The 16,446-nt window shown below is 38.0% G+C and overlaps 2 protein-coding genes across 16 annotated transcripts in view; one reads left to right on the forward strand and one right to left on the reverse strand.

Annotated features, from left to right (window-relative positions):
• The window catches only part of LOC109425852 (plasma membrane calcium-transporting ATPase 1), a 300,257-nt gene that overhangs the window by 173,347 nt on the left and 110,464 nt on the right, over window positions 1-16,446 (forward strand). The window contains exon 1 of one of the 14 annotated variants that reach the window (XM_062856709.1): window positions 9,270-10,238. The exons of the other annotated variants lie outside the window; for them this stretch is intronic. The gene's annotated coding sequence lies outside the window, so the exon portion shown is untranslated. Of the gene's footprint in view, window positions 1-9,269; window positions 10,239-16,446 lie in introns of those variants that run through there. 14 annotated transcript variants of the gene reach the window in all.
• LOC134289921 (craniofacial development protein 2-like) overlaps window positions 1-16,446 on the reverse strand; it is a 53,202-nt gene that overhangs the window by 26,048 nt on the left and 10,708 nt on the right. The window lies entirely within an intron of this gene.

The raw sequence follows: 16,446 nt of genomic DNA on the forward strand, positions 1-16,446 counted from the left end.
TGAAAATTTGGAACTTCTTATTGATGAAATGAGTTTGAATTTGATTGACCGTCTGTACGTACTTGCTACTCCGGAATCGTTAGCATGCTAGTTACGCAAACGATCGCAACCACCAATTCATTCCCTTTCGTAACGTTGACCGGCAATCTGACGTAGCAAGCGTCATCCTCTCCCTATACCCAACCCTTGATTCCTTGGATAGATTCTTGGAACTAACAGGCATCGCGGAAGTTCCATAGGGCTGCGTAGGGGATCCAGAGAATGGTTTTCAGAGGGTTTCTCGAGGGCTGGGCTCTGGAAGGGTTTCCAGGAGATTCAGGGTAAATTTAGAGGGCTTTCAACAAAGTTCCAAGGGGTTTCAGAAGATTTTGAGTACTTTCCAATGTTTCTGGAGCTCCTCCTATGAAACCTCATGGAAGCTCCTGGAACGCCCCTGAACCCTCTTGAAAACCCTTGTAATGCTCCTGAAACTCCCTGAAACCCGCTGAATCACCCAGTAACGTACCTGAAACCCCCATTGAACGCCCATGAAATCCCCTTGAAAACCCCTAAAACTCATTAGAGCGCCCTCGAATCCCCTTAAAACCCGGGATCGCTCCTTAGCCCTCCTTTGGCATTAGGGTAATTTTTTACCCAAACCATACACTACGTCAGCAAGCTGCTGCAAACGTGATGCAAAAGGAAGGTTAAACTCTCTAAAACCCGTTGTAACACGCTTCAACGTCCCTTAAGTCCCATGGAACACCACTAGGACGCCCCTGGGACTCACTGAATGTCCCTGGAAACTGAAACTTGAAATCCCTTGAAAGCCGATGGAAAACTCTGGAACGTCCCTGAAACCTCATGGAATGCCCCTGAAATACCTGGACCCAACGGGAGCTCATGAAATCCCTTGGAACACCCCTAAATATCCCTTGAACGCATCTGAAACCGCTTAAAAACCCCTGAACGCTCTTAAAGTTCCCTGAAACCCGCTGGAACACCTCTGAAACTCTCAGGAATCCTCTGGAACACTGGAGCGCCAGTAAAACCTGGTGAAATCGCATGGAACGCCCCTGAAACTTCTATAATGTAACTGGGAACCTGAAACCCTCCGATAAATTCTTCAATTTTTGAACAAATTTGCTTGTAATAATTAGAAAATGACGAGAATACCTGCTTTCACTCATTTCTATTTCGATTTTGATCATAAATCTCCTGCAATTGCAAGTTTTAGGGTCGGTGCCAAGGATGGGAACACTCACTTGCAAAGAATTACACTCACTTGCTATTTTCTCAGCTCAGAAGCGTGCAATAAAGAAACGATGTATGGACGACTTTTGCCTTTAGGTTTTGTCTAAAAGTTTGTCGAATAGAGTAGGGGTCGCACACGCATACCGAAGTCGTGAGGGAGCTGCGAAGGCTACTCTCCACAAGGTGAATGTAAATTACACTCACCTCGTGGAGAGTCGCTTTCACAGCTCTGTCACGATTTTAGTATGCGTGGGCGACCCTTACTCTATTCGGCAAAGTTTTAGACAAAACCACAAGCCAAAAGTCGTCCATACATCGTTTCTTGATTGCACGCTTCTGAGCTGAGAAAATAGCAAGTGAGTGTAACTCTTTCCAAGTGAGTGTTCCCATCCCTGGTCGGTGCACAGGTAAAAAGTGAGGTTACGCGACGCCACTGTCTGGAACACATATGCAACCTTTTAAAGCCCCCTGGAATGACCCTGAAGTCCCCTGGAATTCCCTTGGACGCCTCTATGACCCAGTTGCCAAAAATCTCTATGGAACGCCCTCGAAACCCCTTGAAGATCCCTGAAACGCTCCTAAAACACCTGGAACACCCCTGGTATCAGTAGGTCGGCTCTAGAGGCACGTTCTCCTCCAGAACATCCCTGGACCCTTTGAAACGTCTGAATTCCTCTGAAACCGCATGGAACGCTCATAGGTAGATCTTAGGTTAGGAAATCGTCACTGCGTAGGACCCCCTGAAACCTCCTGTAACACGAAAAAAAAAACAGATTACCCAAAACACATGTCAAATGAACGCAAAATTAGGTAAATCGCTTAAACTTTTAACCCAGCAGTGGGTTGTTTCATCCATCTCCCCTACACAATGTTGTCAAAAATAAAGCAAAATACAGCGACCTAGCCGACAAAGTACGTGCGAGAAGCCAAAAGTGAGTTTATTTCAACCCACTAGGGTAGTTTGAAAGTCAACGCTGGGTAGAAACAACTTTACGATGGGTTGCGATTTTCAGTCGGGATCAGACGTACAATATCCACTCAGAGCTTTAACACATTTTAGCCAAATTTGTGTTCTCGCAAGGAAGAGCCGATATGAGTGAAAAGAACCTATATTTGGGTTGATTTCTAGTTCCGTGAATATATCTGGTGCGCCCCAGTCGGGTCACGTACATTCGGCTGAAATACGAAAGGCTGAAATACCAGAAGGCTGAATAACATAAGGCTGAATTACGAAAGGTTGAAAGGTTCAAAAGACTGGAATGTTATAAGGCTGAAATAGTAATTTGTCGACTAGTTTTCAAACAGCGGCAGCTCAGTCGACAACCAAGCCATGGAAATTGTATTGGTTTTGTTCAAGCTTTCATCCCTAGTTCAGGGTTGGCTAAACTAAGTCATTTTTTATCATTGGGCGAACATGCTTTCGTTACTGTGCTCTGGATCGGAAAGTAATAACCAAGCAGTACAAATGTCACAGAAGAGTCAAAACAGCGCAGGTTTTTGGTTGTACAGGAGCTACAGTTATTTGATTCCAACCCAATACTAGAGAAACTAGGCATGGACTCGTGTGCAAGTAAAGAAGGTAAAATCTTTTATAAAAATACATCAGTCACTTTTTGTGTTCGATGTTTTGCGTCATTACCCTCTTTACTAAGTACAAGCCTACAAGTAGTGCCCTTGTGACGAGTTCGATCCCTGTTCCGGCCAGGAATTTCTCGTAATGGTAATTTCCATGATTTCTTCGTGCCTGCCAGACCATATACGAATACAAAATAGCCATTGGCAGAGAAAGCTCAACTATTGAAGTGCTCAAACAACACTAAGCACAGAAGCAGGCTCTGTCTCATGTTACGCCAAGATTAGAAAAGTGCTGTAACTACTTACGCAGATTGTATCATTTTCAGCCTTTTTAATTTTCAGCCTTCTATCATTTCAGCCTTAGGTATCAGTTTCATCATTTCAGCCTTTCGTATTCAGCCTTTCGTGCATTCAGCCTTTTGTTGTCCCCTGGGGGGGGGGGGGGGGGGGGGCTGGGGCGGTGTGGTTTACATATAACAGGCTGAAACACAAAAGGCTGAAACACAAAAGGCTGAAACTCAAAAGGCTGAAAATTTCAAAAGGCCGAAATCACAATAGGCTGAAATGACCATTCAACGCCATTAATTCAAAATCAGTCGTTCTCAAAATCATATCAAGTCCATGGTATGCTTTATTGATCACTCATGGCAATATTTCTCAAAAAAATAACCTGGTTTCAAAAGAAGAGAAAATCTCTGATGATATTGTTGCCAACAATCCCTACAACAGCATTACTCAGAAGAAACAGACGTTTGGGAATAATTACATACATTCATTGATTTTACGATCTATTTGAATATTTGCTTGTTGGTCGATTACCTAGCCATTGAACTCGCATTGGTTTTGCTTGAGCTTGACGATTGACCGCCCTTAGTTCATGGTTGGCCAAGCTAAGCCATTTTGAGGGAACATGCTTCAGTTACTATGTTCTGAATCAGGGAGTTTTACTACTGGTCATAATGCTATGGATTATTAAACGCCTACATTACTAAGACAGTATTTTTCAAAAGAAAAGCATACACTCCCGATCAAAAGTTTGGGGTCACCCCCACAAAAACATGTCATTTCAGGTTTCATTTAAAAGATAATAAGACAAAGAAACTTTAAACATGATTTAAAAGAAACTTTTTCAAAAAATTTTGTATGTAAACTTAACCCAAAGTTGCCAAATTTTCTAAAAAATGAATATAAACTTACGGCGGTGTCGCTGGAAATTGGGTAGACCAAATTTTAAGATGAGAGCGGTAATATAACCCATTTTCTATTATCTTTCAACTGCTTTTCACAGAACTTAGCTAAAAAATCTAGAAAAAAAGTAATTAAGTAAATTAATCCTTGATGTCATCGACCTAAAGTTTGGGGTCACCCCTCAAAATGATGTATCGGCCAAAAGTTTGGAGTCACTATCGTAAAACATGGAAAAGTGATTGGTTGATATCTATGTCATCTTTCATTCAATTTTAATTCTTGGCTTATTTGAAACATAATGAATGATACTTACTGCATAGAAATTGAACCACACATATTCGTTGAAATTTACATACTAAAACTTAACGTAAAGTTGCCTCATTTTTAGAAATGTGGTGAAATGTATTAACTTTACATAACATTTTTATATACAAAAATCGTTAAATACGTTAAGTTAAAGACATCAAACGTAAATTTAGTTAATTATCTTTGAAATGAGCCAAAAAGAATTAAAATTGAACTATAGATGATGAAGATATCACCAAATCACTTTTCCATGTTTTAAGAAAGTGACCCCAAACTGTTGGCTGATACAATTGAGGGACCCCAAACTTTTGGTCGATGACATGAAGAGTTAATTTACTTAATTACTTTTTTTCTAGATTTTTTAGCTAAGTTCTGTAAAAAGCAGTTGAAAGCTAATAGAAAATGGGTTATATTACCACTCTCATCTTAAAATTTGGTCGACCCAATTTCCAGCGACACTGCCGTAAGTTTGTATTCATTTTTTAGAAAATTTGGCAACTTTGGGTTAAGTTTACATACAATTTTTTTTGAAAAAGTTTCTTTTAAATCATGTTCAAAGTTTCTTTGACTTATTATCTTTTGAATGAAACCTAGGGTTTTGAAATCGGACGCAAATTGGCGGAGATATGGGCCTATAAAAATGACATGTTTTTGAGGGGGTGACCCCAAACTTTTGATCGGGAGTGTATATTTCAAAGAAGGGAAAATCTCTGATGATATTGTTAGTAACCGTAATGACAACAATCTTCAACACAACATGACTCGAAAGAATAGCTCATGTCTAAAAAAGGAAAAAAAATAACTATGAATTTTATCAGTTCCTTTTTGTGTTCGTTGGTATGCACCACTAGGGGCAAAGGGGCAAGACAGATACAACGAGAGTAACTCTGTTATCGAAGTGTTGCTCAGAATTCCTCTGGATAGCTCTGCGTCATTCTGGTTTTCCCAAAGTGTTGCCTGATACCAGTGAAAAATTGAGCACTTTTACCCGATTTCCCGCTTCGTAGAGACGTTTCTGAATGGATTCGAACAAAAAGAGTTACTCAGAATTGCTCAGAGTTACTCCGGATTTCACAGTCTTTTTTTTTGTATTAACGAGATTTTTAGCCCTAGGCTAGTTCATCTCGGGACCAACGCTTTACTTCCCTTCCGAAGGAAGAACTCACATTTTGTGAGTTTGTCGGGAGTGGGATTCGATCCCAGGTCCTCGGCGTGATAGTCAAGTGTTCTAACCATCCAACCAGATCCGCTTCCCAGGATTTCACAATGTCTTGCCCCTAGCCACTAGCCTCTGCACTGAGATCAGTTTCGCCTCTAATGCACATGCTGAGGGCTACGTGTTCGATTCGTGTTCGGACTAAAAACTTTTCATTATGAAAATTTTCTTGACTCCCTTTGGCATTGAGTATCTTCGTACCTGTTACACCTGTTAGCTTTGGCATCTGAGATGCAGGCTTGATCTCAGTTCGGGCGTTACTCTAAGAAAAGGAAGAAGAACTATAACTTATACAGTACTGGACGAAATAAAGTGCGCATTGGCTGTTTTTCATACAAAATGCTCATGTTTAGGGAGTCGAATCTCAGCTCCTAATGCACCGATTGATCCCAAATTTTGTCTGGACATTTGTAATAACTTGGAAGTCGATCTGTGAAAAAAGAAAATATTTCTGAACAAAATTGTTTAATAATCGCAAAATTCCCATTACAAGAAAAATTGAGAAATTTTGATTTTGGAATACATAATTCCGAAATTTAAATTTTTAGGTAAATATATTCTTTTGCAAAGTTGATTAGTCTAACGAAACACACAACTTTTTTGAACAAACCATTTACTTCAAGTAATTCGTATACAAAATAATAAAAAAATCTCAATTTAGCAATTTTTCTTGAAATGGGAATGTAACGATATTTTGAAAAGGTTTGCTCAGAAATTTCAAGTTATTACGAATGTCCAGACAAAATTTGGGATCAATCGGTGCATAAGAAACTGAGATTCGACACCCTGAACATGAGAAATTTGTATGAAAAACAGCCAATGCGCACTTCATTTCGTCCAGCACTGTATATTCATTTTCGTATTTTCAGCCTTTTGTAATATCAGCGTTATGTTACACTTTCTTGATTTCAGCCTTTCGTATTCAGCCTTTTGTGAATTCAGCTTTTTGAAATTCAGCCTTATGTTACCATCCCATATGTACAGTGATAGACATTCGTTTAGCCGAGACCAAAAAAAGTGTCAGGAAACTCATACAAAAGATTTTATGATAAAACTTTTTTATCGTAGTGATAGCATATCTAGTACAGTTTTATAAAAATGTGATACATCACACTTACATATACACTGAAACAAAAACGAGGGTAAAAACTCTTCAAATGTCATTTTTTGCCTAGACATTCGTTTAGCCGAGGTAAATGAAAAATTGGTTTTCAATAGGTTTTTTTTGTAATTTCGTGAGTGTATTTCGAGGATATACCACAAGGCATTTAGTTTATGACGTGTTAGCAAGATAATTGACCTGAAAAGTTTATTTATTTGGGCAATTCAAAGAAATATTACAAAAATTTGTCCCCATAAGGAGAAACGATGATAAATTTATTTATTTAAGGAAAATGCTTTTTGTAAACACTCTAATGTAAGCTAGATTAGTTGTTTTTAAAATATGGCACAGAATTATTGTTGGAAATGTTTAAATTATTGCATAAAGTGTCGTGAGAATATAAAGCATATACAGGGGATAGACAAAATGATCGGGACAGTCAAAATTTTCACTTTTCAAAAAATGTTCAATTAGCTGTAACTTTTCGAAAAGTGCATCAAATATTCTCAAATTTTTACTGTAAGTTCCTCAACTAGTTGTGTATCAGTGGACAAAATTTGGAAAGAATCGGACAATTCTTCAAGAAGTTATAAAGATTTTTGAAAAAGGTAAAATTATCCGATAGCCAAATTTGAGCTGTTATATCTCCGGATTTAATGAACCGAATGCAATGAAATTTTGACCATTTATGACTTATATAATGAGCTATGAAAATCCATTGCCTTAACTAAATATTCTTAACACGGAAGAAAATTATAACGATTAGATTATTTTTCTAATAAAACACCCAATTATTAAAAACATCAACATCGTTTCAAAATTCAAGATGCAAATTATAGTTCATTTAGTTTCCCTCTAATTGCCTTATATTTAAATGCGATTTGAAGGAAAGTAACAACATAGCCACCAATAAATTGAAAAAGTAATGGGATGCATATTCAAAATAGACCAATTTACTAAAATATCGTGAAAAAATTAAAATCGCTATAATTTTGTCTCTTGTTAAAAAATTCAAGTTAAGTAAAATGTTTTCTAGAGTTCATTATATAAGTCATGAATGGTCAAAATTCCAATGCAATCGGTTCATTGAATCCGGAGATATAACAACTCAAAGTTAACAATCGGATAATTTTATCTCTTTCAAGAATCTTTATAACTTCGTGAAGAATTGTCCGATCTTTTCCAAATTTTGTTCACTGATACACAACTAGTTGAAGAACTTACAGTAAAAATTTGAGAATATTTGATGCACTTTTCGAAAAGTTACAGCTAATTGAACATTTTTTGGAAAGTGAAAATTTTGCCTGTCCCGATCATTTTGTCTATCCCCTGTATGTTTTTGGCTGGTTAAACATCAAAATGGGATTGATAAAAGCTAAATTAAAAAGTTCTGTGTAGTAATAAAGACATATCCGGAAGCTTCTGAAGTATAACTATATAATACTAACATTAATAAATGAATAAGAAGACTGTCAAACGAAAGAACTGCAAGAAGAGTTGGAATTTTTGAACCCTGTTTATTTTAAAGCAGATGCTCATACAAAAAGGTAAGATATGGTCAAACAATTGACTTATTTCATTCAATCTGAAGAAATATATTATAAATGAGTCTTTGTTGTGAACCACATTCATTTTTAACATGATTGGTTTGAAAAGAATGTCTAAATTACGAAACAAGTAGTTCATGCTAGAAATTTGAAAACTTTCGGTGCCATTTCTCGAAATGTGAGCCGTCCAATGTATGTTAATTCAGCCAGAATACAGTCTAGAAGGTATTGAGAGCTATTAGAAGACGTAATAGTAGAAAACGCTGTAATTTATGCAAGTAAAACCATCATATTTCATCAAAATAATACTTAAATATGTGATTTTTTCATGGCTTGCGTTATTTTTTCTGTTAAAAACATTGGTTTTCGTAAATTTTCAACCTGCTTTGGTCATGGAACTTCCATTAGATTCTTTTGAAACACTTCAGATAAAAATAACTACATCAAATCTCAATTTGGAAACATTTACAATATTATGACATATTTATATGTGATGCATGCATAATTAATATGGCAACACTTCCAAAAACGATCTAACTCATGATTTACAAGTCGATCTATAATGCAGGTCACCATACAAAATGATTTTGTTGGATATTTTTCGAAATTTGTTAGTTTTTTATTATGGAATTCTAAAAATTGTACAATTCGGCTAAACGAATGTCTAGGCAAAAAATGACATTTGCAAGGTTTTTACCCTCGTTTTTGTTTCAGTGTATATGTAAGTGTGATGTATCACATTTTTATAAAACAGTACTAGATATACTATCACCACGATAAAAAAGTTTAATCATAAAATCTTTTGTATGAGTTTCCTAACACTTTTTTGAAAATTTTTTGGCCTCGGCTAAACGAATGTCTATCACTGTATTCAAAATCGCGAGGTAAATCGTGAGAAAGACAGTGAAGCTGTCACCTGAAACTCACTGCGATGCAAACAAATTAACCGGACATGATAAATGTTTAGCAATGACTATATCGTTGCATAACTCTCTAAAAATAATTCGCAACGGAAAGAATACAGTATTTCTTAACGAACATTTGCAAAAATAGCATTTTTTTTGCTATCGATAATACAAAACCAAATCAAGATCCCATTTTGGTACCACCTTCCTCTCGGGACTGTCGGGTCGTCGCGACGCTCTCGTCCGCCCGGCAAAGCACGGTGCAGCCGCCCCACGGTGAATTATCTTTTTGCAGCAAGAGAAGCAACGTGCTTGCATACGCTACGCAAACCGGTTCGCCTTTGAAATGAGGAATTCTTTGGATTGCAATTAAACGCTTTGCAACTGGGCGGTAGTGTCGGTGACGGCGGCGGTGTCAGCCGCGCGGTTGTTACGTACTTGACAATTCGTTGAACATCTACACGCTGGCTGCTGCCCTGCCACTTGAAGTTAGACGAAAATACCAACCACTGAGCCACCTCAATCGTCGTCGATTCGAACTGTCGTCGACGGGTGGTAAAATTTGATCTCCGGAGACTTCTCCGGTGAACTCCATACGCAGAACGCACAGTGGTGGTCGTGATGGCCACGATGACGTAAATGTTGCGAACCGTATCTGGCCTGCGGCTGCACATGCCATGATGGGTGACGCTTGATGCTGAGCCAGTTCTCAGTATTACCTCCTTAACCCCATATGCAAGTCTTTTGAGTATCCATCCATCGTCGGGGCAACCCTCGACGACGACGACAACGACGCAAGCACGCGGTGTGCTTGGTTTCTAAATTAGCGAGTCGGCGGAGAAGCAAGTATTAATGTTGGAACTGTTTTCAATGCCCACAACTTCCCGATAGCTAGTAGTGAATCGCACTGCAGTCTGTTCAGACGGGGCACGTTCGAGTAAATCGAGAATCGAGAGATATTGGTAGTTGCCAGTTTTTGAAAACCGCGTCGGTCGCACCTTGTCATCGTGTGTCTCTCGCCGCCTGCCAGCCGAGCCGAATACAAAGTGAGAGGAGGTTTAGCAGCAAATAGTTTACTGGTCGGTGCTGAAAGTTACTAATGTCCCGGCACAGCTACAAGCATCTAGTGTACGGAACGGAACGAGACCGCCGAGAGTCAGTAGTTGGTATGTGCCAGAGTTGTTTTCGTTTGTTTTGGTTAGGCTGTTTAGCCGGTGGTGATTCGCGTACGCACATCACAGTCAGCGGAAAGTTGTTCTGCTCCAAGCTATTTCGAGGAACGACGACGGTTCCTGTTATGGTAACTCTTTGAAGAACTTGATTTGGTGGTGCACGAGTTGGGGATTGGCACCTTCGGATGCCTTGAAGCATGGAAGAGTTTGTGGTGGTCGTGTTTTTGGTGCCACAATGAATGTCGGTGAAGTGAATTTTGTCATCTGAATTTAACGCTGCTGTTCGAGAAGAGTGTTTTCTGTTGTTTAGAAGCTTTCTATATTTCAATTATAGTTCTGCAATTTGATATAAAACCGTAGTACATAAAGAAACCCTGCAAATAGCAAACCGAACGTAACTATCGTAATCGTAGTGTTGCCCAGCTTATACCTACCCGAGTAGGTGGAAAAATCTGGTGAATAGCATATTCAGCTATGATTGATTGAATTACTGAAGAGCAAAAACTGATATTGGTTTGATTGATATGAGAGGTAAAAGAACAGAAATAATAGCAAAATCTTATATGGTGAACTACTCAATAATAGCTCGTTAAGATATTACAAGATCAAAATAATAGCAGACAAGATTTGTCACTTTTTTCTAAAAAAAAAATAAAAAAAATGTCAGCATGCAGCATCGAACCTACGACCTTAGGATTCACAGGCGACGATGCTTACCACTCAACTGTGGCTCGCTGTTGTAAATAACATTGGAATAAGAGCATGCGGTTTGTTACGTTTGTAATATAGTTGATACGTTGTAAAGTAGATTTAAGAATTTTCCATGAATTGCATTCTCCAATTCATGGAAAATTCTTCGATTGTTGCATGGAGTGTGTGTAAATTGTTGTGAACATTTTGTCAGTTTATTTTGTATGTTATACTAAGGTTTGTACATCTGTCCCTGAATCTTAATGTGCATTTGTAGTGCTCCAAACATTTTAGGAGTGATCCAGTACAAAACACGCAAGCCGTCCCCTAACACGGACATCAAATTGTAGACGGTCTTGTGTTGTTGCTCGAATGGAGATGCCCCCTTAGGATTAGAAATTCCTAGACCAAAACAAGCTATGAATGCAGCAACAGATGCTGCGAACTAAAAGGCGAACTGCCAAACAAAATACATTTCTAGGATGACTGATGAACCAAGAACAATAATGAAACCTCGTCATCCTGGGTTCGGACTTCGTTATCTATTTGGATAACTGGGCACAATTTATGTTATGTGTTGCATGTTTGTGTTTTGTGCATTTGTAATGTTCCATTTTATTGTTCGTATCTAGTTCCCAAACGTGGGGCCCGATACGGAAAATAAAATGTGCATTTATAAGGTTCCAATTTATTCGTTACATTGGCGCCCAACGTTGGGCGTTGCGCATTTATAAGGTTTCAATGTTATTTTTTCGTTACATTGGCGCCCAACGTGCGGCGTTGTGCATTCATAAGGTTCCAATGTACTTTTGTGTTATAGGTTCTTCGTTTCCACAGCTCAGAAAGGGGCACATGGCATTTCACTAACATTGAGCCATCTCTATGGGTGTATGTGTTCCATTTCGCGCAGAAGAGCTAAACTTGTTCTTATGTAGAAATTTTCAGCTATTTCGACATGAACAAAAACTGATATCATACCTATTTGAGCTATTCGTGCGATATTCATTAGATTTTTGAATAACTCATCAAAATCACATCGAGCTATGACAGCAAAAAGTGTTCGATTTGAGATATGATTTAGATATTCTCGTCTACCCGGGTAGTTGCGAAATAATGTCCTCCAAGAAGCATATGTATAAGGAGATGACTGCTTGGTTTGATTGATGTTGTCTTCTGGTTAGGATCGATTGTATGTGCTTTGTATTATTCGCTTCCTTTTTATCTTGGAACGAATACATTTGTTGTGGTTAACAACTCAAGGAATCGTATAGTACCATTGAATAGTTTTCAAGTGTAATCTATACTTCATTTGATTGGATTGTGAAAAGCCGAGAGCGATGGCCTCTATATGCGGCAGGTCTCAATGTCAACAAGACTATATCGTTTAATATAAACACGGTCAGGCATTACGATAGCTGACCAAGCACTGGAGAATTTTAAATGCTTACAATATCTTGGTAGACAAATGGTAACCGACCACGACACCAAGATTGACATTGTAGGTGCACAGATCAAGAAGATGAGGGCGGATTTGCGAGTTCCAGAAATGAATAAAGACAGTCAGTAGAATAATGAACGTCTCAAAACTTGAATTTTCAATTCGAACCTAAAAGCTGTTCGAATGAGTGTAATCGGTTTCGTACCTTTTAATTCGGTACAAGATAAAAGCTGTGCCACTCTATGCTAGTGAAACATGGTGTGTATCAGTGGAGAACACACTGAACGACGGAAGGTTTTTATCAACAGAGCCTTACCAGTGCTGAAAATGTCATTTCGGCATATCTTGGCTACCTACCTTCGAAAAATTCCATGGTGAATACCAATTGGCATTTTTCAAAGGTAGTCCGTGACATTTACCTTAAATATTCAAAAAAGAGTGGGTTTTCCGTGATTTTCTTGTAGAGCTGGTTTAGCCGCACAAGCTTTCCATATACCACATTCTCAGGTTAAGCTTCTAAAATGAGCTGGATGTGGTTCAATTTAGATATGTCGAAATGACATTTTCCAAAGCGTAACTCCATCGTCGATGTCTTCATATCCCGATGACAGCGGCAGAAATTCAAGATGAAGATCTTTGCGACAGCCATTTAGCAAAGTAAAATACACATTCAATGACTTTGAAGGTGCGCTTTGTAATCCATGCTGAGAAGCATACTATTTAGTCAAGTGAAGTATAACCAGAAGAAAACAGTGAACTTATGATTCACAAGCTAAATACGCATGAGCTGTATTTTCACTTACTGTCGCAAAAAAGGATGATCGCATTTAATCATCATGATATCTTTTACGCGCATACTCTGTGAGTCATGCGCTACAAAAGTTTATATTTTTTCATCTTTATCAACAAAACAAGACTCCAAGATGATCTGGTAAGATTGTGTTGTGCAATCTCATTTGTCTTCGTAAGGCATGTTTTGGTAAAAGATTGCTTTTAACTTGTGAATCAGTTGTTGTTGTCTAGCATCTTCAAGGGATGATTAACCAAGTAAACTTCTGTGTATCACGTAAGAATTCAATAAATGTATGGAGAATTTATAGGATATAGGGTGCTTGTTCCAGTATGCCACTAGCTAAGGTAAACTTTTTCTACAAGAATAACGAGAAAAACCGACGAATATGTCAAATGATTGCTTAGTATACTTTACAGAGCAAAGCAAAACAAAGATAACCGTACCGAACCACTTGAAATGCACGTAGGGTCTTGTATCATTTGGACAGGTGTACCTATTTTGGGCACTAGCCGCTATAATTAAGTAATTTTTATATCTAATAACTTAATTTTTGGCACTCGCGCAGATCCGTATTGTATCTAACCCTATACAAAAACTCAAATCAGTTGGGTTTGAAATTGACTTAGTTAGAACGGCAAGTGCCCAAAATAGGTACACCTGCCCAAATGGTACATGACCCTAGTTCGAAACTCCCAACCATAGTAATATCAACATGGTCATCCAGGATTGGAAGAATTGTTCGTAAAGCCTTCAGTACACGCTTTGCCAAGTGTGCAAACTTTTCCGCACGCATCAACCAACATCAAATTAAACGCTTGACATTTCCGATGTTTTGTCAATGTTGCGACCGCTGTTGGCCTGCTGGGTTATGCGTGCGGAAAAATTTGCACACTTGGCAAAGCGTGTAGTGAAGGCTTAAGTCAAACGCCACCATAGAAACAGAGAATTTCCGCATCGTCCCTACTAGTACTGAGTCTCAGGAATAGGATAGGGCACGTTGTCGACCCAGTAGTCACCCGTGATTGGCGATGTAAACCACGCCTATCGATGACGCGACAAATTGAAGAACGAAAAAATAGAACCTCCATCAGTCTGCGGCATCCGATCGACCCAACGCACAGTAGAGTAACAGCGTACATTTCATGGCCAAGTAGTTCTAACACATTAAAATTGCGAATTTTTATATTGTAGATGCATGTTGGGTCATTTATCGGCACAAACATTTCATAAAGACGTTAGTGCATTTCAAAATAAACCCTTCCTCCACATATGTGGATCACATTTCATTGCTTCTACTAGTTTTCCCAAGCCGAAATAAAAAAAAAAACTAAAAAAGACGAAACAACCCGTCGTGGTTTTTCGTCTTCTTTCGATTTTTGGGAAATTTCGGCTTTGCTAAACTGGACCTATCCAGTCTAGTCTAGTCTAGTCCACACATATACAGCCATTAATTGAAAGAATCCTGGAAAATGTTAGAATCGACTATTTCCACCATTTTTCTTGTCATTATTAATGCTTAAAGTACATCGAAAATGCACTACAAGCACGAAAGCGGCCAGTCCTACTGTGCAGCGTTATTGATTCTACAATTAAGGCGAAACTGAAAGATTTTTCTCATTTTTTTGGTTTTTGATTTTTTATAAAATAACGAAGCAATATTTTCAAAATCGGTTTTCGTACACATGTAGAGTATGGATCAAGGTATCTCCTGATTTTTTTTAGGTTGAAAATGTTTTCCGTTTTGCAGAAACCATTTTTTTTGTAAAATTTTGTTTAAAAATGGTTTCTACAAAAACGAAAAACATTTTCAACCTGAAAAAAAATTAGGAGATACATGTGCACGAAAACCGATTTTGAAAATATTGCTTCATTATTTTATAAAAAATCATAAACCAAAAAGTGAGGAAATGGATCCAGTTTCGCCTTAAACGATTAAGCGAGGACAACTCATATCAACCGCTCAGTTTTATAAGCCAACTACGTGAACAATCGGTGGGGGCAACGTTGCTAAGAAGGATAACTTCTTCTTCTTCTTCTTCTTCTTCTTCTTCTTCTTCTTCTTCTTGATGGCTCTACGTCCCCACTGGGACTTGGCCTGCCTCGCTTCAACTTAGTGTTCCTTGGCACTTCCACAGCTATTAATTGAAGGGCTTTCTTTGCATGCCATTGCATGAATTTGTATATTGTGAGGCAAGCACAATGATTTTTTTTTATACCTGTTCGGGTCTGTCACTGCGACCAGTTTTTAGATCTATTATGATATTACCCGTATCCTTAGTATAGTGCATGTCGCATTACTCAATTGCCATTGAAGGGCAATAAAGTATCGATTTTGATACAGTTTTTGTTTTGCTTTCTTAGAAATTTCTTTCTTATAGAAAACTAAACAAGAGCATTGATAATTGGCCATACATCGGAAACCTAGCATCACCCTTGTTTACCGCTAAATTCTCCCCAGTAAGAAGACCCGGGTTTTAACATTAACAGCAATACCAATAATGGAACATGTGTTCAGTAACAAGGGTTCTAGAATGTTCCTTGCGTACTAGCACTTTCCAGTCTTCGAAGAGTTAGTACATTTGCATTGAGTTCAGCCTCAGATGGTGAGGTTTTTCACTATATGCAAAGTAAAGATGGTAAACTTAGTTTTATTCAAAGACTGGAATTCATCACAACACCAGTAGCAAGGACTAAATACTAGAATGCCTTTAATTACACTAGTTTACAGCATTTTTGAACTCGGTAAGCTGATGTTCATTTTTGGTGTAGAATCATGCCCTGAGTTCGAAAACGCGAAAGAAAAAAATTACAGTAGAGCGGAATTTTTTTCGACTTTCCATACAAGGTTGATAATTTGAAATCGATTTTTGTTCTATTTTTAAGCAAAGTCGCTCACTTCAAACATCTCATACTCCGTAATGAATGCTCCGATTGAGCTGAAATTTTTACTGTAACTCGCCTACATATGATATGTCAAATAAACGTCGAGAAAGAATATTTAAGTTGTTTTTTTCTTATTGAAAAAAATACATTTCTTCAAATTTTTTTGGGAATTTTGCTAAAATTTAAGAAGATTGTCCCTAAAACTCGCCAATATCTTGAATTTCATCAATCTGACGCAAAACCTGTATTCAGATGATCGAATGGTATTGTATTGAGCTTTTAATTTATGGAAAAAGATTTAAAATTGGTTGAACAAAACGCAATATATTTGGATTTTAGTAAATTACATATTTTAAAAAGTTGCAAAACTCGATATTGAGCTAAAACTCAAAAGCTGT

The sequence above is a fragment of the Aedes albopictus genome, chromosome 3 (genome assembly GCF_035046485.1).
Source record: "Aedes albopictus strain Foshan chromosome 3, AalbF5, whole genome shotgun sequence".
In the NCBI taxonomy this organism is placed as follows: Eukaryota; Metazoa; Arthropoda; class Insecta; order Diptera; family Culicidae; genus Aedes; species Aedes albopictus.